The sequence below is a fragment of the Hipposideros armiger genome, unplaced genomic scaffold (assembly GCF_001890085.2).
Source record: "Hipposideros armiger isolate ML-2016 unplaced genomic scaffold, ASM189008v1 scaffold_183, whole genome shotgun sequence".
Lineage (NCBI taxonomy): Eukaryota > Metazoa > Chordata > Mammalia > Chiroptera > Hipposideridae > Hipposideros > Hipposideros armiger.
Genome location: NW_017731533.1, coordinates 2,700,431 through 2,722,528, shown reverse-complemented (window position 1 = coordinate 2,722,528; position 22,098 = coordinate 2,700,431). Strand labels below are relative to the sequence as shown.

The window sequence follows — 22,098 nt, the reverse complement described above, 5'->3', positions numbered from 1 at the left end:
ATTTGTAATGATTGATTTGGAGTCTCTTTTTGTAATTGGGTTCTCTGTTTCTGCCAGCGTAATGGGGAAACGGAAAGTTGGCTTTATATCATTTTAAGCTACTATTCATTCTCATTTCCCCATTTTATTTTTGTAAGACTACTTCATTGGCCAGTTCAAGACATTAGGTATATTTGATTAAATAATCTCTGAGTGGTCAGTACGAGAATGGTAGGGAGCAGAAGCGGAGAATTGAAAACGTTTTCAAAAAGGCAGAACTATCGAAGAATGGGTAGGATAATGAATGGGTGACTGAAACAGAAAAGCCTCAGGAAGGTACCCGATGAAGCCAGGTGTCCGAGAAGGAAACCTTGTTTTCTATGCCTTTTTCTGTCTATACAGCTGTGCCCCAGGAGAGGCCACTCTTTCACCTGGACACTCTCCTTTTGACAGTGAAAATGGCTGCTGTGGGTTTAGGAACAAACATACACACAGTATTCCATTTTAATAAGAATAGCATCATTCTCTATTCAGTCAGTGGAGATGGTCTCTACCTACCTACATGTATAGGGAGGTGATTTGAAGACTGCCTTTATACCAGAGCTACTTTCTAGCCAATATCACATTCCACAGAGCTTGAGAAACCCAATGCAGTGGGGAGTCTGGCTTTCCCAGGTGTACATGCATCTACTTGTGAATTTGGATTCCCTTCATGCATAAGCCATAGAAGACACTATTATGTAATGCTTATGATTAAGAGCTATGGAGTTGGAGAGATCTGGGTGCAAATCACAGGCCCACAGTGTACTAGGTATGTGCCAACAAGCAAATTATCTAACTTCTCTAAACCCCTGTATACTCATCCCCAGTATGGGGAGAGATCAGGGGATTGTTGGAAAGAGTGCATGAGTAAAAAGCTCCCAGGATGCTGCCAGGCATGCAGTAATTATAATCAGAATATGGTTGTTAATTCTTATATGCTTTCTGGTCTTATAAAAACATTTACATAGTTTTTCTCATTTGATCCTCACCACCACCTGTGTTGTAGACATGTTATAAAAATTCTTTAGGCTCACTGATGTTGAAATGATTGATTAAGGCCCCTCAGACTGGTCTAGGTGGGACTGGAGTTTTCACTCAGGTATTTCTATTTTAGAATATTTTCCTGAACAGTTGTCAACCATTGTGTGAGTTGTGTGTGTGTGTGTGTGTGTGAGCGCGCGCGCGTGTGTGTGCGTGTGTGTATCCTGCTCCATCAGACTACTCCTTTCATTCATCCTTTAAATATAAATGGACTAGAGATGCTACTATTTTTTGTGATATAGCAGATTAATGTTACTATTTTTTGTTGTCTCAATTATGGTTTCACATTTCATGTGGGCATACACTGAGACTTTTGAATTAGAATAGAACTTTAGATCTTGTTGTAATTTAATAATCGAGAGTCTGAAGACATTTCTTTTTAAAAATACTATATTGATGTACAATTGAAGCATAATAAACTACACGTCTCAAGTGTAAAATATGATGAATTTTGATACACACATACACTTGAACCCATTACAGCCAAGATAAAGAGCATTTTTGTCACCCCCAAAAGTTTCCTGGTGCCTCTGGTAACCCTTTCCTTTCACCCTGTCTTACCTCTTCTCCATTTTCAGGTAACTGCTTATCTGCTTTATATCACTATAGATAAGTTTCTAGTTTCTAGATCTTTATATAAATGAATCATACAGCATTACTCTTTTTTGTCTGGTTTCTTCACTTAGCATCATTATTTTGAGATTCATCCATGTTGTCACATGTATCAATAGTCCATTCCTTCTTATTGTTGTGTAGTACTCATATACCACTGTAGGAATGTGCTCCAATTATCTATCCATTGATCTATTGATGGACATTTGACATGTTCCTAGTTTAGGCTATTACAAAGAAAACTACTATAGACACTGGTCTACAAGACTTTGGGTGGTTTATGATTACATTTCTCTAGCCAGGATTCAAATGGCTACTAGGTTATATGGTTGGATAGGTGTATGCTTAACTATGTAAGAAACTGTTGAACTGTTTTTCAAAGTGGCTTTACCATTTCACATTCTTATAAGCAATGTATGACAGTTTGTTTCTCCACATTTATGCCAACACTTTGTAAGTCAGTCTTTTTAATTTTAGTCACTTTAGTGGGTGGTGGTAGTATTTCCTCATGGTTTTAATTTGCATTCCCCTGATGACTAGTGAGTATCTTTTCATGTACCTAAATGCCATCTGTATATCATCTTTTTCAAATTGTGTCATTTGTCTTCTTATTGTTGAATTATAAAAATGTTTTTGATATTTCAGATACACATATTTTATTGGCTATGGTTTGCACACATTTTTCTTTCCAGTCTGTAGCATGCTTTTCATTTTCATGATATTAAGTCATAGGAGTTTCACCCTGAGTTTTTTCACTCTTGGGACACTCATTTTTTTTTGTCTTGAATCTCATTGCCTACTGCTTATGTAGACAGAATTTGTTGCTGAGCCCTTTGTACACCAACTCTGCTTCTTAGACTGGACCTTCCTTCAGTCCTTACACAGTGGTCATTCTTCTAATTCTATGTGTTCTGTCCTCTTGGTGCCCTGTGTTCATCTGTAAGAACAGAGACTATGCCTGACTGGGTGCTGGGATTCTTAGAGTTTTGCCTCACAGAATCATAGACTTTGGTGGAGTAATTGCATTTGTTATAACCTTCAGCCTCACTTAATTAAAATATAGTCATCTAAGGACAAAACCAAATATTGACCAATTGATGATGTTGATGAAGAATCTAGTCACTCATACTTATTTATCAAACAGCCACTATGTATGAGGGCTTTTTCTATGATTTTAGTGGTCAACATACAGACTCCAAACAATTGACTACAGATTTCATGGAAGACTGCCACTGCCTACTAATTTCATGACATCGACAGAGGCCAGGTGAGCTTGGTTATAAAAGATATCAGTGATGCTTAGATATGGAAGCCCTACTATTTAGCACAGGAGACTTTCCAAAATGGATGGCACTGCCATTCAACATGAGCTATTTTTCCCTCCAATGGAGGGCTTTTTGTTCCTCCATTGAGAGTATATAAGAGTTTCTTTCTATGACTTATGCACCTTTCAGTACTCTATTTTTCTTCTGGGTTCACATAATTACTAAAGGGAAATTGTTTCTAATGGTTAAAGAATACCAATGTGCTGATTATTTTGTATCATATTTTCAGGTATCATGATTTTATAGACTATGGAATCTCAAAAGGTGAGACTAGATCTCAGTAGTGGGTGAGTGCAACTGCAAATTCAGTTAGTACCTAGGCCCACCCATTCCCCATGTCAGGAATCTCTCAGAATTAACTTCACAGGCTTGTCTCCCCACCTCTGTCCTTCTGAATGTTAATTTTAGAATGTTAATTCTAAATGCAGCAGTTGCCTCTTCAGGAGAGACCCTGGTCCATTTTCTCAGCAGTGGGAAAATTCGAAAAGAATAGCTCAGAAGTATCAACTCCCTCTTTGTTGCCCCTATAGCCTGTCCCAGCATCACTACTCCTGGGAGGGACAAGTTCTCCTTGTTTCCTATATGGCCTGTAGCTGGGGACAGTCACCTGTGGCCTTTCCTTGAGTCATGGTTTGACATACTCACACTTGACTTTCTTTTTGTACAGAGTTAAACAGTCAGTTGTTCCTTGTCATCTGGACAACACCAGCAGGTCGTGGAACAAACAGAATTTCTAGCTTTAGTTTCTTATATATGAAAAAAAAACAAACCTACTTAGGAAACCATTATAATCCAGTGTAGTTTCTTTTTTAAAACAGAAACTCTGTTCTTTCTGCTTTCAACCCTTCTTCAAAAATGTCTATTACATGGTTGAATCAAGGTGAACTTTGTCTTATTTCATCCTACAGAAACGCCATAGCTGGTTTTTGTTATAACTTGAGCTGTACATTTTATGGTGAATTTCAGGTTCTAATACAGGTCTTTCTAAAAAGACACGAGTAGCTGAAGAGAGAGAAACTTAAAGAAAAAGCTAAGTGTTCGGCTTCCTGAAGGGAGAAAACTTTCACATGAGAGGGTGTGAATCCTAGGGAAGGCAGGTAATAAAGTGGGTAGTCTGCAAGATGGGGCCTTGAACGGTTTTGAAGGTAAATTCCAATTAGTAGATAAAAGAAAAAGAAACCTATTGCTAAAACAAGGTTATGCGATGATGTTTGCAGCTGGAAACATGATTAGAATGCAGAGGTGATAATAAAACACAAACTTTAAAGAACTAAATGAATAATGGGGTAAGGTAAAATATTCTAAATCATATTTAATGAGGTTGAGATAGAGTAAACCAAAAAGCAGAACTGAAATGTGCTGAGAAAAAAATAAAAAAAAGAATTTAAATACACTTCTTCCCTATAATGAGGTGGGGGATGGAAAACCATATGAGGATCTTTCTCAACAAAGGGCTTTGGTGAGGGGAAGTCAAGGCAGGTAGTCCTGTAGGTGGGAGGTGGAAAGGAGTAGGGGGCTACCTCCACTCTTGCCTTGCCTGCCTTCCTCATGATAGCTGCCTCTCTGGGTTGATTATACCCTTCTAAGTGCCATGAGTCATTTGAGCCCTTATCTCCCTGCATCCTGACTCACATCACTGTGCACTGAGCTGTAGCCAGCAGGCTGGCATGCTGATTACCTACCTGACCTGCCACTGACTAAGATTGCCTTCTCATGTGGTACTTAATCATACACTGCGGCACACGCCACTTCATTTTTAAGGTGACTGTGTTTTTTGTTTCATCAGCCAGATTTTAAGCACTGTGAGTACAAGGACTGCAGTCCATTCATCTTTGCTTTTCTCACAGTGCCCAACCAATTGCTATTATATAAAAATAGGAAGCAGCTAAGAAATACATTCAGGATGGAAAACTTTGTCCCATAGCTGTTGGAGTTTCTAAACGGTCTTCAGGAACCCCCCCCCCCACACACACACACAGATTTTGGGGCCACCTGCAGTAAGTCTGCTGCCCTCAGACTAATCCTGATGGTCTTATGTGTCCAGGGGCTAAAGAGCAGTCAACACACTTCTTAGGTCTCATTTTTGTACCTAATCAGCACTTGAGTTGCTGCTGTTTTTCTTGGTGATGGTGGAGATGAGCGACTGCCCTGTTTTCTTCTTTTTAATTGTTTATGTTCAGTTGTGCCTCAGTATTGGTGGAGCAGCCAGGAGGAAAGGTGAGAGTCATTACTTGGGGTGTGCTGGGGCCAGTGATGTAACTCATGTTTCTGCGCTTGGACTCTTTAGGAGATGAGTTTTAACCATACTCTGTATTTGGGATTCAACAGGGATTTTTCACTTAGTAATTTAGTAAATCAATGTGCTTAGGAGAGCCAAACATTTTTGTGGTTAAACTGTAATGCAACCTGTGGCTGATGACATCGGTAATGCTCAGATATGTGTTCTATTGTAACTGGCGGTTCTTCATTATGACTGGCGTTAGCCCTCTCTCGTTGAGCCACAATTTACTCCAGGTCTAGATCTTGGTCTTGGCCCTGAACATTTTGTTCTTGGATTTTTGCTTTCCTAATTCTTGAGTCTTGCTCAGCCTTTCCTGATTTTTGATATGAGGGCCTCTCAAAGCCCTTTATTCACCCAGTGCCTCTTCAAAGTGCCACGCTACCTAACGGCAATTGTTGTTGCAGATGTCACTTTTTCTCTTTATTATTTCATTACCTGCCTTGAGTCTAACTCTTGTAGTCTTTTAAATTCTTGAGTGCTCTAAACATAGCACAGACATGAGTGATTGCTGGGACAATGGTAGGGATTGTCCAGAGAGAAAGGGAAGAGGTTTGTGTTAATTTGGACTAAATTATAGGGATGGATAGATTCAGACATGTAGAAAGGAAGGAAATACAGTGGCACTTTTTTAGGGTTGCAGGTGGGCCCAAGAAATGTGTAGTGAAGAGATGGGGAAAATGGCCTGGGTTTGGGCCATGGGTGAACTAAAGACCAGGCTGAAGAATTTGGTTATTCTCCTTTTACTGTGACAGTTTAATGAAGACTAGCTGGGGACTGGTGTGATGAATGCTTTGTTTAGGAGGAAGATGAGAGGGAATTGTATAAAACTTGCTTCTTGAATCCAACACAAATTAGCCAATTTACAGGTGATTTTTCTGGCTTACATTCTGAGCTGACTTAAAAAATGTGCCATGATAATGTTTGAAACATTGAGTCTTGAAAACTTCTACTGATCATTTCTTCTAAGACAGTTAAAAAATATTTCCTGTTATTAATATTTGAATTGTGTATGCATGTGTGTGTTCCTAAGTGTCCACTGTGGTAGTCATTCTAATATGGTTCAAAATGATCTCTGTCTTGCATAGTCATGCCTTTGTGTGATTTTCTCCACTGGAGAATTTTCTCCACGTAGCTAGACTAAGTGACTGACTTTTGGCATAAAATATGGTAAACATCATGGTATGACATTTCCTGTATTAGGTTATAAAAAGACTGTGCCTTCCATTTTGGGTGCCCTCTCTCACATTCTCTCCCTCGCAACCCTTTCCCTGGAGGAAGCCAGTTACTGTGTTCTGAGCAGCCTCATGAACAGGCCCACATGACCAGGAATTGATGTCTACAGCCAAAATTAGCAAGAACTTGAAGCCACATGAGTAAACTTGCCAAGCATATTGTCCCCTGTTTGAGCCTTGAGTTGATGGCCGCAGCCCCAGACAAGACTTGGACTGTAGCCTTGCCAGAGGCCCTAAGCCAGACGACCCAGTTAAGCTATGCCTGGGTTTCTGACCCACAGACATTGTGAGATAATAAATGCCTGTTGTTTTAAGTCACTAACATTTGGGTAATTTATTACATAGCAGTCAGTAACTAATACATCTATTAGTAGTATGGTGGAAAAAAAGTTATGGTATGTCCATATGATGGAATATAGGTCAGTCATTAAAATGAAGTAGAAGACTATCTGAAAGCAAGGGAAAATATTCACAATACACTCTTATTTGTCAATAGGAGATTGTTATTGTACAACTTGTACTATATGCTCCAACACATATATGGAAAATACTGGAATTACATTCAGCAGCATATGTGTAGAATGTGGATTGTGGAGTTTATGGCTGGTATATTTGTTAGTTTCTACAAAGTTTCTACAGTTAATGTGCGTGACTTTTAGTAGATTACTTTTAGAATGTAGCTCACTTTTAGAACATTGGGAAAACAACATGCTCTTAAACTGAATGAGGATGGTCTTAGTGGAACTGTACCTGAAGGTACCGAGACATTTGGGAATGGATTTCTAACCAAATGCCTGCAAACTGGTGGCTAGCACTGACTTGAACTCGAGTTCAACCTGCAAGTGAGCAGTATATTTAGAATAAACATTCCTTATTTATTAAGATCAAGGAATGCCTTCATAGGCAACATCCAGCACATCGAAAATGTCTCTACGCTTCACTTGCGCTGATCATCATCCCAAGATTTAAGCACCTACACTGGCACCTGCTGGAAAGCTTGTGTGGCTCACGGGATGGGCGCTCAGGCCACAGCTGTTCGGCCAGCAAGAATGAGAGAGCACCTGTGAAGATTAAACACTTAGAAATTTAAGAATTAGTTTTGAAACTACTTCTTGCACTGATAGAAATTGAACATTTTCTATATAATTCCCATGCTAGGTTTCTCAAAGTAGAAAGACACTGGAACCCATCTGTTCTAGACTGAGATGAAATCTGTGTACCACAATTAAATAGCTGTCCTGGCAAAGGGAAGTGACCCTGTGATTTGCTCCTAATAATGGTTTTAAATTCCTGTAGGACCCATTCAACTTTGGGGAAGACCTGCTGGCCTTTAGACATACATGGTCATTATGGTGATTTGGCTCAAACAGAAGAAAAGAGCCTTCTTTCTGAGCATTCCAGAACTTTCTTCAATTTTGCATCTGTTCTAGTCAAATGTAGGTGTAATTTAGAAATGAAGTCACTTCATCCTCATCCCTTAGAAAAAAGCAGCCAAAGCAGTATTTTTCAGGGTTTATTTTAGTTTGTCTGAAATACCAATGCTGACCGAAACAAACAGCAGAAGAAATAATGTGTGTTAGTAACCACCAGGGAGGACAGCAGAGGGAGTTCAGGACCTGATATCAGACGGCCTGTGTGTGCTCTGCATCCTACCAGTAGGCACCCCTGTCACCTTCCAGCCCTCAGTTTCCCTTACCTGTGTCAAAAGTATGTGTTTCCTAAGAGTATCAGGAAGACTAATTGAGATGATGCTCTTAGAGCCATGTCTGCTCTGAAGTATGTGTTCAATAAATACACCAATTACTTTGGCAACATCAACAAATTTTCAGTAGAGCCCTTCCTGAAGGAGTGCTTGGTTTTAATGAACAACTTGATCAACAAGAAATACTTTGCTGAAATAGAGGATTTAACAAATACTCAGATTGTCAAATAATGTGCAGTGAAGTGCAGTTGGAAGGCGAAGTACAACCTTGTTTGGTAAAGCTCAGATTCCACAGTTCTCTGAAAATGAGAAGTAGGGCTCTTAAAGCTCATTATCATGAATCAAGGAGGTTTTTAAAATTCCTAGGAAGGCTCAGAGGAAGGAATAGCTATTAATGTACTTGACCCCAGGTAACCCTGGCCCAGGAAGTTCACAACAGTCTTCCAGTTGAATCAAGTTAGAAGGTCATTTTTTTTTTTTTAAGAGACTGGGAAAAGAACTAATGTGGGAACTGGTTAGGAGAGTACGTGGTCCCTGCCATTCTGAATTCTTCTGGAAAGAGAGAGCAGAATAGTTGAATCACTTAAATGAGGGTTGCAAATTTCAGAAGTTAAGCCAGTTTCTGCACCTGGGAACCCATGCAGAAAATCCAAGAGATAAGAGAAAGAGGTCAGGAAGGTGATAGAAAGTGGACTAGCTGTTTGAGGTTTTGTGCAGTCTATTATGTTAATGTTAGGAACTGCCTTCCCTTTGTGTTCCTTTGAGTCTTATCTTCAATTTGCTTGTAAGAACCATCATACAAGTTTGGGGTTAGGGCATGTCCTTGCCAAGAATAAAGAACAACAATAATACCAGGTGCCTGCTCTGTACCACATGCCTCATATATATCATCTCAATTGATCTTCACAGTAACCTTATAAGAAATAGACTAGCACACATATTTTTCAGATGAGGAATCTAAGGCTCAGAGAGGGTAAGCCATTTGCTTAAGTCACACAGCTCAGACATGCTAGGTTGTAATTAAAAGCACAGGTGTACTAGAGTATAATACCTAGACACTTTCCTCTATCTATTCCAGGGTGTCAGAAAAGGAAAGAGCAACAATTTATGCCAGAGAAGCTCATTTGTCCAAAATGTGTCTGAGAATTTGCTTTATTGCACTCATTCCTAAAACCTGGTCTGTTCACAGAGTGCCCAATCACAGATAACTGGTGCTACCTTCTTGTACGAGACTAATTAGAACAACTCTTCAAAAGCACCTGAAATGTAAGGGACTTTCGGGATGGAAATTTAAAATGGTTTGTGGTTACCAAGAAGCACAATAAATTAAACAGTGAAGTTCATTAGTAAGAAGTGAGAGAGCTTCTAAAGCACAACGTTTGAGAGCTGGAAAGGCCTGGAAAGGCAATGTAACTAGTTCCCTTGGGAATTTCATCAGTCCATTCTTAGTTACAGCACAGTCAATTGTACTGAGGTTCCAATTGTCTGTGCATGTACACATTTGAAAACGTTAATTGGTTTATTTGCAGAAAGGTGTCCCAATCTACAAATGGGCCAATTTCTATTTGGGGCTGAAATTACCACAGTGTAGTCCATTCACTAAGTATCAAATTAGGTGTTCTATATCACCTGCCTATATCAAATTAGGTCTTCAATTTTCTTCTCCATTTTATTCTATATTTAGTTTATCCCCTCCCAAAAATATATAACCGAAAGATAAGGAAGAGAGCTGGAAAGAGAGAGAAAAGGGAGAGATTTTCTTTTCTCTGTGTGTGCGCGTTTTATCAACACAGCCTCAGCTTCAGATCCCTCGGGAAAAGCCTTTCAAGACAGGCTGAATGATGTCCTTCCTGCCACAACATAATTTTCCATCTGCCAGGGGAAAACTACATATTGTACCCTAAACAACAACCAAGAGAGAATAGATAATAATCACTCCCTAAGGGCATTTGCTTCAGCTTTCCTCAGAAAGGGCTGTAGAAACAATTTTGAAGTTACTATTAACTCTATACCTTAAAAGAAAATATGGATTCCTGTTCTTACTTATTGGGATGGCTGTACCACTGTCTTGCTGCTGGGTCTCCATTTTTAGACACAACTTGTCTAAGGCCTGGGAACAAAGTAAGTAGGGCAGATCACATCTAGACTAAGATTACTCTTAATGAAAAGAAAAGTCTGAAGAGGGCTTCAAATTTCTTTCTTGGTCCTCCTCCCAAGATGTTCTTGTAAATGCAGAAATTCTGTGATGTCCATAGCAATAGGTGTGAAACCACATGTTTTGTTGCAATACAACTTTACGTCGTTTTTCTCCGGAAGCTTCTAAGAAAAGTGCAACTTTCTTAGAAGCACCCCCATTGAAAGCAAGTAGAGCCTGGAAAGGCTTCTCTTGTGTTTCCTCAATACTCAGAGTGCTGTGGATCAGCAGTATCCAAATTCCTCAGGTAGCTGCATGTGAAAACTTGAATTTCTTTTTTTTTTTTTTCCTTTTTTCTTTTTAAGAACCACACAGACTGACATCTTAGCTAAGGGACTTTGCAAACTGGCGCAGGGTGGCCCTGCCCTCCCCTCGCCTGTCTCCTTTGATGAAAAACTTGGAGGCCTCCTAAATGAGCTGTTGCAGGCACTGCCATGGTCTCCCAGCCTCTCTGCCAGTGGGTTCTGCTAAGAAACCAGAAGTGGTTAGCACTATTTTTATCAAAAGCAAATAGAAAATAATAATTTCCTCAGGATACACATCCGCTCAGAAAAGAAAAAAATATATATATTCTCATTTTGACAGAAAAAGGAAATGTATCAATAGAGTCAGTTGAGAGCCCTCTTCGTTTCAGTCTATCTACTTTCCTCCAACCAAAGCGGTGTAGAGATTCTTAGGCTTGAAAGGGGTCTCTTGAGGTAGTTCAGTTCTCTCCCCACAGCTTTGATGCCAGCGGATAAGAATCTATCTAATTTCTAAACCTGCCAAGAATGGAGATTGCCCAACCTCCCTTGGCACCTCGTTCTAGTGTTTAACAGCCCTCACTGTCAGGAAATGCTGGTGCCAAAGCAAGCCCCCAGTGTTGCAATTTGCGTCTACTTTCTCTTGACATGTCCCCGGGGAGGTGGAGTACATCTCCTCACACCGCCTGTGTGTCAAGGTCCTTCACAAACTTGAAGACTCAGAGTCAATCACTTTTCTTTCTTTTGTTTTGCAGGCTGAAAACAGAAAATTTCTTCCTTGAACTTTTCCTTTTGGGTCCTAATTTCTCAGTTGTGATTTTGGCTTGTTTCTGGACCCTGGCCACATTCTTAGCTCTTCCTCTCCTGAAGACAGGGTGCCATAATGGAAGATCCCCTCGGGAGCCCTCATGCTGCTATTTTCAGATTTATATTTCGGGTTTGGAAATAGCTCAGTTAACTCAAGGTCACAATGAAATTTTTTGACTAGCTCTTAAAAATAGAACTGGGAAAAATATTTCTCAATTTTGTGTACCTATGGGAAATTAACTAAAATTCTCCCAAAGACCATGTTAGAAACAAACAGAAGGCCTAAATCATTTATTTTTCTGGTTTACTTTATGGCTTGATTTTTAAAGGTAAAGAATAATTATGGTCAAATTTGTATCAAATAAATCATCAAGAGCTTCATATCTTGTTCTGGGCATGTTAATATGAGAGACATAATTTATTGTCCTGAAATATTAAAATTCAACATAAGTGAGTCCCCACATAGATTGATGAGTCAAATCAAACAGAAGGAAAGAAACCAAATAGTTGCTAAAGAATCTTGCAGAGTTCCATGGAACTCCTCATGCGTTTCATTAATCACCAGTTAAAGTCAATGCATATGTGCTGTGTGCATAGCTCCTCTGGAGATGTGCCTGCCCTTCACCCAGTTCTGAAATATGTCAGGGTGTTCCTAACTCAGGAGTTGATATTCTCAGAAATTTGGTTCTGCATGTGCTGAGCAACTGCTTGGCGTTAACTTTTCATATGTGAAATATAAATGACTGCCATGCCAAAGAGATCCTTTGGGCATAATGCCAGTTTTGTCTCTTGGTTGGACACCCCCACTCTAGAAATGAGCTAGTGAGCCCATTTCTGATTTTTCAAGCATCTTAAATGAAGGAAATTCCAACCCACAATGTTAAATCCTTTTGCAGAGAAAAGGAAATGGCCCAAGCTGGTGACTTATTCTGATAAACAGCTTGTAAATTCAGATAAAAATTAGAAGGATCATGGTGGTAAAGGAAAGTGGTAATTGATTTATGAGTCCGAGTGCATTCAAAATATTCTTTTTGGAGGTTTAACTTATATATGATAGCATGAAAACATGTTATTGTTTTCAAAAATAAATATTTGTTACATTTTTAGAACATTTACTTCCAAAAAATAGAAAACCGAAGATGTTATCTAATTAATTTATCATAAATGAAATCTGGTTGGCGGGTGCTGGTTTAGGTTATAGCCACTTATAAGCAGATAAAAGCAAAAGGAATTTAAGAGCCTCTCTAAGGTCACAGTGACTCTGTGATGGGAGGATTAACTCACACCCACACGGCAATGAGGAGAACAACATCCTATTCCACTTCTGAAATATATTTTCCAAGAGCCCTCCAATGGACCAAAGGCTAATGAGGGTTTTCTGACGCCTTTTGTTCTCCACTGGTGGGTGGTAAAATTATTCACCCAAGAAGATAAAATCACAGAACATAAGAATCTTGAGGATAGCTTAATTCAGGTTTCCCCTTTCTATAGCAAGGCAAATTAATCCTCAGCAAGATTATCCAAAATCAGGCACACATGATTAACTTGTGACCAAAGAGCAAGTCTTCCGGCTCTTCCATTCCACCGACTGAAAGCTACAGTGAACGTAACTTCATTTCTGGAGTAATAAAATAAATTCAAAGCCCATTTAAGCCAGGATAGTTCTTTTCTTATCACACCTGACACTTCTGGTGCCTATTTGGGGGCTTACTGTTAACAGTGTTCATAGACTATACGTAAGGCGCCATGTGTTTCTTCTGGTGAATCAGAAGTAGTTTTTATGTTATTTGGGGGGCAGATTTCATCTGCTAGCATAAAACATGATAATAAATTTCCAGTTCACACATCCCACGGCATTTCAGTCTGCATGTCATAGGCAACTGCATGCCAGGAGCATGTATCGTGTGAAAAAGCAATTACTACCTTGCCTAAGGAAGGAAGCTGATTCTATCAGCATGTCTAGGCTTTTGCAGATAAAAGAGAGCAAAGCCATGGCTTACTAACAATACTGAAGCTTTTTTTTTTACCTTTTGAAAAATTTTCTTTTCTAATGATTAAGAATGGGGAAAAGTGAGTTAAGTACTGCTTGACAGTTTGCTCAATAGAAACTCTGTAACATCACCTCTCCTAGCCTTCTTTGATATAGAACCATCCATCTGTATCGATGGCTTCTCTCCCTCTTTAATAAGTTGTAAATGGAGCAGCATAATTCTTCCCATGTCCAAGACCAGTCAGCCAAAATACTGTGTTCAGAAATTGGCTGGCTGTAAGTTATAACTTGTCTGTCATCACTTCCTTTCATTACAGTCCTGTGGTTGGTTTTTGTAGGCTTTACGAACCTACTCAACTAGTGATTCACTTAATTTGAGTATATGCTACATGTTATTTGGTGCTTGTGTTAAACCAAAATGCCACATTTGCAACTATATCCAGATGATCACTAAGCATGTAAAAGGGCTGGTTTGGGGTTTGCCGAGGCTCCTTCTATAAGACTCCTCTTTTTACAATGGGTAAGATGGGTCAAATCTATCAACTTTTGTCCGTTGTGCTGTTGGCTTATTCCTGAGTCTTTTGTTCACTCTCTTTTTACTTGTAAATACATATGAAAGGAACAGTTATAAGATACAAAGTCCAGTGGAAGAAGTGCCTTTCATTTTGGTTATCTTCTATTAGAGTTCTTCAGAAATGGGATAGACACCCTTTAAAGAGAGGACTCTATCAGTAGAAGTATTTATAAATAGAACGTATTTCTATGTTAACTAGGAGTTTGGAATACATAGATACTTTCTAAAACTCCTGAAGTGAAAATTTGTTGAAACAATACTTGAACACTTAGTTCAATGTAGGGGAGCCAAGGGAAGCTTAACACACATAAATGGAAGGTTTTTGTTTTATTATTTATATTACTTGAAAAAGTAAAAATATTCTTTATTTTTTTGTTGTTGTTGACAGTCATATGGGATAAGGGTTTTTGTCCTAAAACATGAGAAGAGCAGTTTAATTTGTTTGATGTGTGGAAAATTATTTCAAACTGTGACATGTGTTTCAGCTTTTTCTGGAGGTGCAGCCTGAGGCTGGCTTAGCTTTTCCTGAAGGAAGGAGGGACCGCTGTATAATCCAAGGCAAAGGTAAGATATTCCAGATGCACAGATCATCTCCCCATGTATTTATGAAGCAACCTTCTTCTCAAACCAGCAAAAACAGGTAATCATTGTATCCCCTGTTTGAGGGGGTAAACAACTCAAGAGTCAGCCGGTAGAGCATATCTGTGGGCTTACAATTCAAATCAACCGTGTAGGGAGGAGGGAAATAGAGGAAGCGCAGTTTCATTTCCCAGTAACTCCCCTGACCTGAATTAAGGTGGGAACTCAGGGGGACAGCTGTAAAAGAAATAACAGCATGCAAACTTCAGAAGGATGGGGCCGTTCCTGTTAAACAGCAGTGTGAGTCCTAAACACTTCGTGGTTATTGTACAAGATGAATACAAAATACTCAGGGATGAATTATGGTTCTAGAGTTGTAGATAACCTCTGCATATGACAAAGCACAACAGCCATGCTGTGTCACACCAATTTAATAAGGCCATGTGACATACTGTACACCAAATATTATATGCATTGACAACTTGATGGAAAGAAAAAAATCCAAATGTTCATTCTCAAAGAATCGTCATTTCATTGAGTTTCTCACTGTTTGCCATCTTCTGTGTAATCATAGGACAATTTTGAACATATCAAAGACTCTCAGAATATCACTACTGAGATTTTCTTGAAGTCTTCACAAATATACTGATTAATAAAACAATTTCAAGGTACTATAATCTTGGACTGTGATTCACATGAATGTGAATTATTAACACCAAATAACCAAAATGATTTATATATGTCTGTGTGGTCACAGAGAAAGTGGTGGAGTCCTACTTAGCTAACTAGGGAAGCCCTGAGATTTCATCGCTTTCCTGCATTTATGTGGTCCTGTGTGATGAGCACCGTGGAACTGTGGGCACATCCTTCACCATTCTGAGCCTCAGTTTTCTGATCTGTAAAATGGAGGCACACCGTCGGCCCTAGCTTCCTTTGGAGCTTGGTGAAAGTGGTAGTCAATTATTATTTGCACTCTCGCCTGTGATTGTAAGACAGTTAGATAATGTAAGAGCAGTTAGTATCTGAGTGTTAAAGTGAATTACCATGGATGCTTTTACGTGTAGTATTGTAGGGAGAGCTGCTGTTTGCTCTCCTGTGTATCCCAGCTCTCCCCAACTTCGAAGCTTGCAGAATGCCCGTGTCCACTGAGCCATGGCCAGGCCTACGGTGAGCAAACCTATCAAATACAAACATCGGAGGTTTCTGACTCTCAAGTGTCTTATGGAAAATTGAGCCAAGAGCTCCATCTGGCACTCCATTTGCTAAATGTCTCATTGATGTCAAATATCAGGAAATGTGGCTGTTTAAAATCCCAGGGAATAAGATTTCCACTCAGCAGCTTTCTAATGGACATGCACCACATTCTGTGAAGCACAAGCCCTCCACTGCGTGGTCTGGTCACAGACCCTTGCACACCAGCTCCCTGGGCCTCTGCTGTGAAGTTCGAAGATGCCTGGCTGAGAAAAATGGGCTGTTCCGCCTCAGTCACTTATTAATACGCTGGGTACCGATAGAGGGCAGTGTTGCATATCTGTAAAAGCCCACACTCTACAGCCTAACAAGACCACCAAAGCACTTGCCTCTGGTCTTCCACACCAGTTTAATAACAAGCAGGAGCAATTAAAGCAACTACCCACGAACCATATGCTTTCTGGTCAAAGCTCATTATTGCTTCATCACCACTTTGATATTGTAAAGGGCTTTATAATAATTTTTAATCAATATTCCTTACCAGTACTTTTTTGTGCAGAAGGCCACATCTATTAGTCTCACTTTTTAAAAGACTGAGATACAAAGAAGTGAAATGGATGGCTTGAGTCATTCAGTTCAGAACCAGACAGATCTAGAAAGAAAACTCGGTTTGTGGAGTATATGTTGGGGAGCTCTCAAAATGGCACTTTGTTAACTTTGAATGAAAACCATCAACAGCCTTCATTTGCCCTTGATTAAATTATGGATGGCTGTCTGGCTTGGTGGTTAACTGGGATTTGCAGATGGGACCCCTTTCCCCATCATCCCCTAATTGCATGTTATCTTAAAGTTGATAACTAATGACTGAACCAGCTCATTAGGTCCATTCTGCAGCCCAACAAAGGAATTAGGGAGGGATGGAAAACAGGCATATAAAACGAGACCAAATAGGGAAAGTGATTCAAGCATTCAGGGGTACCAGTGTTTCATCCTTAGGTGTTCTCTCTCTACTAGTAGATAACTGAGAACAGATTGTCCAGAGCTTGGGAACTGTCAGATATCTCTCTTGCACTCTATTACCATTGACCTCTAACTCCTACAGAATCTCACTCTGTACATTCTGAAGGCATTGAATCATTTTTTGGCTAAGCACATATTGGCTTTGGTGTCACCTACATACACAACCTTGCTGCTTTGTTTGAGGCCTGGTGACACGTTCTATAATGTAATGTGCTGGCAGCCGAGTAAGATTCAAACCTTCTCTGTTATATATGAAGTGTCATCTCTAAAGTGGAGACTATTTCTTGCAAAATGGCATTGATAAATGTATAAATGGAATCAACTGACAAACGATCCTGCAACAATGCAGTATCCTTTCATTGCCAATTTATCTCTCAAACTCTGTTAGGCAAAAGAAGGCCTTATGTATTAGTAGCGGGTGTCGTTATGTATTTCGGAATGACAGATTAACATAAGGATTTGCAGTCAGACCTTGACAGTAAATGTGCACTTGCCACTTGTTGCAATGTGGTCTGGTGGAGCATAAGGGCTAGATGGGTGGCACGTTGGGCAACAGAAGTATCAGGTTGAGGACTCTGAAAAATTCATCTCTCTGGTGGCAACTTTCTGTCTGGCACCTCATTCAACCGCCTAGAAAAGGCTGTTGGGCCCCAGATATGCAAGTGTTACTTTCGCTCTTAGTAAGCCCTGTGCCAGTCTTGGGGGCAGTCGGAAAGGGTGGAGGAAAGCATAGTGCTTTGGTGGCTCTGGCCTGGTCTAAGTGACACACCCAAGTCTGAAAGGTTTGTGCCCACATCCTCTCCACAGCAGCTGGGTTGCTGGTGGCAATTACCTTTGCAAATCTGGCATCTGCAATGGCAACTAGAACCCAGCTGGATCTCGGTATAAATGGGCAATACGTTTTGTTTGTTTTTTCCGGATACATCTTAAATCAGTCCAGGGGATGCAGAGACTGCTCTGAAACCATTTGGCTCAAAGTTTGTACAAGTTTCTCTGGTCCAAAATAGTACCTGTATCCAGGTGTCTTGGATGCAGCCAACTGTTCGATCTCAAGTCATTATCAAATGTCAGACACAAAATAACTCAAAGCTAATGTGGTCCAAACACTCACTTCATGCACAAGGGCACCGAGGCTCAGAGAAGTGGAAAGACTTGCCATGAGGTTGTGGCGATGTGTGGCAGACAATAGCCTGCTTCCAGCATCGGTAGTTTGACTTCTCCTGTCACCGTTCAACAGAACCTCTCTGAGTCTTGCATTACTCTTTGTTAGCTTTTGAATTATTGAGGAGACGATGTGAATGAGCACACATATTCCAGTGTGTTTCAGAATTGCCTGGAATACTTGTTAAAAGTACAGATTTCGGACTTCCTCCCACACTCCAGCAGAGATTTGGATTCGGGTTTCCATGGATCATTCTTTGTGGAGCACTGTGGAGAAAATATGAGTCTTTGCTGTCTCATATTGGCACAGTCTCTGAGTCAGTGTCTGTTCACTCTGTTTTCTAGTCTCAGGCCAGCCATTGACAGGTATGATCCAGAGAATGTGGTTTAACTTTACTAAGTAGAAATAACCATCAGCCTTATTCACCTTACACTCCACCCCATCACTCTTCTCTTGGCTTCATTCAGGACATAGAAATACAGTTGACCCTTGAACAACATGGGTTTGAACTGCGTAGGTCTGTTTATATACACACTTTTTTCAATAAATACCTGTATTGTTTTTGATTTGTGGTTGGGATGTGAAGACTCAACTCTATGCATTGTTTTGTGTCATTTTATATGGGGGACTTGCGTGTCCATGGATTTTGGTATATGTAGGGGTTCCTGGAACCAATCTCCTGCAGATACCAAGGGACAACTAAATTTTAGGGGAGTCAAAAGTTATATGTGGATTTTTGATTCACCAGGGGTTTGCACCCCTAACCCTTGCATTGTTCAAGGATCAACTGTACACATTCTGTCTAGCTGTTTGCTATATTATGCCTGCCAGTAGATTTGATATTGAGAATAAGTGTGAACCCATGCTTACTTTTTAGAGCATAGGCCATTATGTCTTAGCTTGTTATGCTATATTGCTAATATAGGAATAGACAAAGCTGAGACTTTTATTTAAGTAGCTTGTTGATGAAGATATCAAATATATATATATATCTCCAAAAAATGTATACACATTTTAAGAAAGGGAAAAACTGTATTAAAATTACGCTGATGGTAACCACTTTGAGCACCTCTTGTAATAGCAGAAGTCAAACATGACTAGTATTCATCTTTTGTTATTGGTGTATATTGAGTATTACAATTTTAACATTTTTTTGCCTCTGTGTGTGTGTGTGTGTGTGTGTGTGTGTGTGTGTGTTTATGGCATCCTGGTGCATCTTTATGGTCTAATACTTGCATTGTTCATGTAACAGAACACATTTGTAATTGGCATTTAAGCAAAGCATATGTATATTTTTTAGGTCAACCCAGTGGTATGCAATATATTTTTATTTCTGACTCTCACCACAACAAATTCTCTATCACTTTCTTAGAACTAGAAAAATTGAAGTCAATGACAGCAATGAGAAGATAATTCACTATTTCATTTCTGTTGTGCCTACGATTTGAGTTATTTATGTTTAAAATGACATACTTCCAAATATTTCAACACTGTCCAAATACTTTATAAAGGCCTAGTATTTCTTTTCAAAAATGTTGATTTTATTTATTGGAAAGACAAAATTGTAATCAAGAAAAATTGAAGAGAGAATAATTTGCTATTCAAATACATCAGCTGATTTTATTCTTCTAAATTTTCTTCCCGTTCTTGTCCATATACTTGCAATTCAAGGTTTGTTTTCTAGTCTCAGCTCAGCCATTAACAAGTATGATCCTGTGAAAGGAGCTTATCTTTAATTAGTAGGGAAAAAATGTCCATCTCATTCATGTCACTGAGTTATTATGGAGGAGATAATACAGGTGAAAATTGTTTGCATAATATAAAGTGACTTAAATGTCAAAAAGATTGTTATTTTGATCTACGTCTCTCATTTGATGATGATGTTCTTCATTTGTCCAAAACCCGTTGGCATCTCTTTTTAGAGGGTGACAAATACAAAGTGAAATGAAGAAAGATAAAAGGATCTGCAAAGATTTCAGAGTATGTGACCCAAAGAAGAAAAAGCTGAGAAACTAGTTAATATCTTCAAGTCTGTGAAGGCCTATGACAAAGCGCAAGTGGGGACCAGCTGTTACTAATCTTTCCAGAGGTAACTAAAGAAGTTATGGGCTTAAATTAAAGAAGGAATTTAAGATTTTTTACCATCAGCATCCTGACTGTGAAGATTTTTACCAACTAGGAGGGACTAGAATAGCACAGGCTCACCTGCCTTGAATTTTGAAGAATGTTACATTTGTCTATTGTCTTGTACAAACCATCTCAAAACTTCACAGAGTAGAAGAAGCAAATGCCATTTTATAATGCACATGGATGCTGTGGGTCAGGAATTCAGATAGGGCTCAGCAAGAATGTCTTGTTCCAGCTACATGATGGCTGAGGCTTCAGTTGGGAGGATTTGAAAGGCTGGGAGTAACTTACATGGTGGGCCTGGATTCATCTGTAGGTTTCTTCATTCACATGTCAAATGCTGGGGTTATGTCTTTCTATGGAGTGTCAAGACCTCTCCATGTCATTATTGCACATGGCTTCTCCAACTTGGCAGCCTCAGGGTAGTTGGACATCTTACATGTGACTCAGGGCCCCAAAAGCAAATGCAAAGGAAAGTAGTCAGAATCCTGTCTAGACTCCAGGGGAGGGAATACAGATGTTACCTCTCAATGGAAGAGTGTCAAATAATTTATGGCTATGTTTGAAAACCATCACAAAGAACTGCCTGTAATTCATTTACTTATTCAACCAACCAGCACTGATTAAGCACAGATACCAGATCTAGTCTGAGAAAACTAAGAAGAATTTAGCATGTCCCTGCTTGCCTTTAGGAGTTCATGGTCTGTTTGTAGTGGAGAAGGTAACCCAGAGTCCAGGTGATACACTTGGAGAGGACCTGGTGAAGTCCATAGGGTTTTCTGCCAATAAAGCCCTCCTCTCTGGGACTGAACACTCTAGGGAAAAATTCCTCTGAATCCAACTAAGCTAGCAATAAGCACTTTTTTAATTTGTTTCTGTTCCTACATTTTGACTTGTGCTTTCTGGATTGTGGGCACTGGGATTCCTAATCTTTAACAATGACTCTCATTCTAAATGCAAACAGAAGGAGAAAGTGACAGCATGGCCGAGTGCAATATATTCTAATGCAGTAACATGCTGACACTGGTTGGGCAAATGGAGCTGCATTAAACAAATGTGTTTGCTTAACCCTTCCCAGGAGGGCCTGGAAGTTTCATATCATGAAGTTGCACAGTTCATGCCTCTCTCAGGGTCCACCTAGGAGAGGCTGGGCAGCACCATTTCAGCTCAGTAGACGTGTGAGCAGCAGCCCGTTTATGGGCTTTCATGGGAATATACTAGTTTAGCTAGAGTGACTTTTAATCATTTCTTTTATGTTCTCCAGCTTTTAAATTTTTCACAGGACAGACCATACAATTAAGCAACCTCAAACCAGCCTCCTGCTGCCACTATATAAAATAACTTCGTGACTGAAATTGGCTCCATTGTCTAGTTGATCACTTGATTCAGAATGAATTTGCTGCTTGTTCTGTCTCTCCCCATCCGCCCTCTTTGGCACAGTGAAGGATTGAATGGGCTCAGTTCACCTTCCCGCTCAGTAGTAGGGTTTTATTTCCTTTGCTTTTCTTGGTCAGGGCCAGAGGAGGTAGCCCTCCACTGCTGGCTGTGAAGTGTTCTCTGTCCAGATAATCATTTATCCAAAACCTCCCTCCTCTGACCTGAACAAAATGTCCACCATTAATTGTGATCTGAAAGTCTTGTGGCATAGCCTCTAGATGGTTCAGTGAAAATCAAACTTCCTCTGGTTATGTGCATTAACTGATGAACAATAGTGGCTGTAATAATCATTTATTGAACACTTAGTGTGTGCCAGGCACTTCGATGATCTCTTTTCTTGTAATAACTCATAAAATCCCAATGTTATGAGTAATAATTTTATGAGTCAGTCACTGTTATTATCCTCACTTCATAGATAAGGAAACTGAAGCTTCTAGAATTTAAAGAGCTGGCCCCAGGTACCTGTGTGTAAGAGCCAGGATTTGAACCCAAGTCTGTCTTACTGCAAAACTCTTGTTTTCAACCACTGTTCAGTTACACAGTTGGCAAAGAGCAGGACTC

At 39.7% G+C, this 22,098-nt stretch overlaps 1 long non-coding RNA gene across 1 annotated transcript in view; it reads left to right on the top strand.

Moving 5' to 3' along the window:
- Nucleotides 1–21,836, top strand: part of LOC109388151 (uncharacterized) — a 62,600-nt gene extending 40,764 nt beyond the window's left edge. Inside the window, exons 2-3 of the long non-coding RNA XR_002125152.1 lie at nt 14,507–14,585; nt 19,896–21,836. This is a non-coding gene — a long non-coding RNA (uncharacterized LOC109388151). The remainder of the gene's footprint in view (nt 1–14,506; nt 14,586–19,895) is intronic.
- Nucleotides 21,837–22,098: the final 262 nt, after the last annotated feature.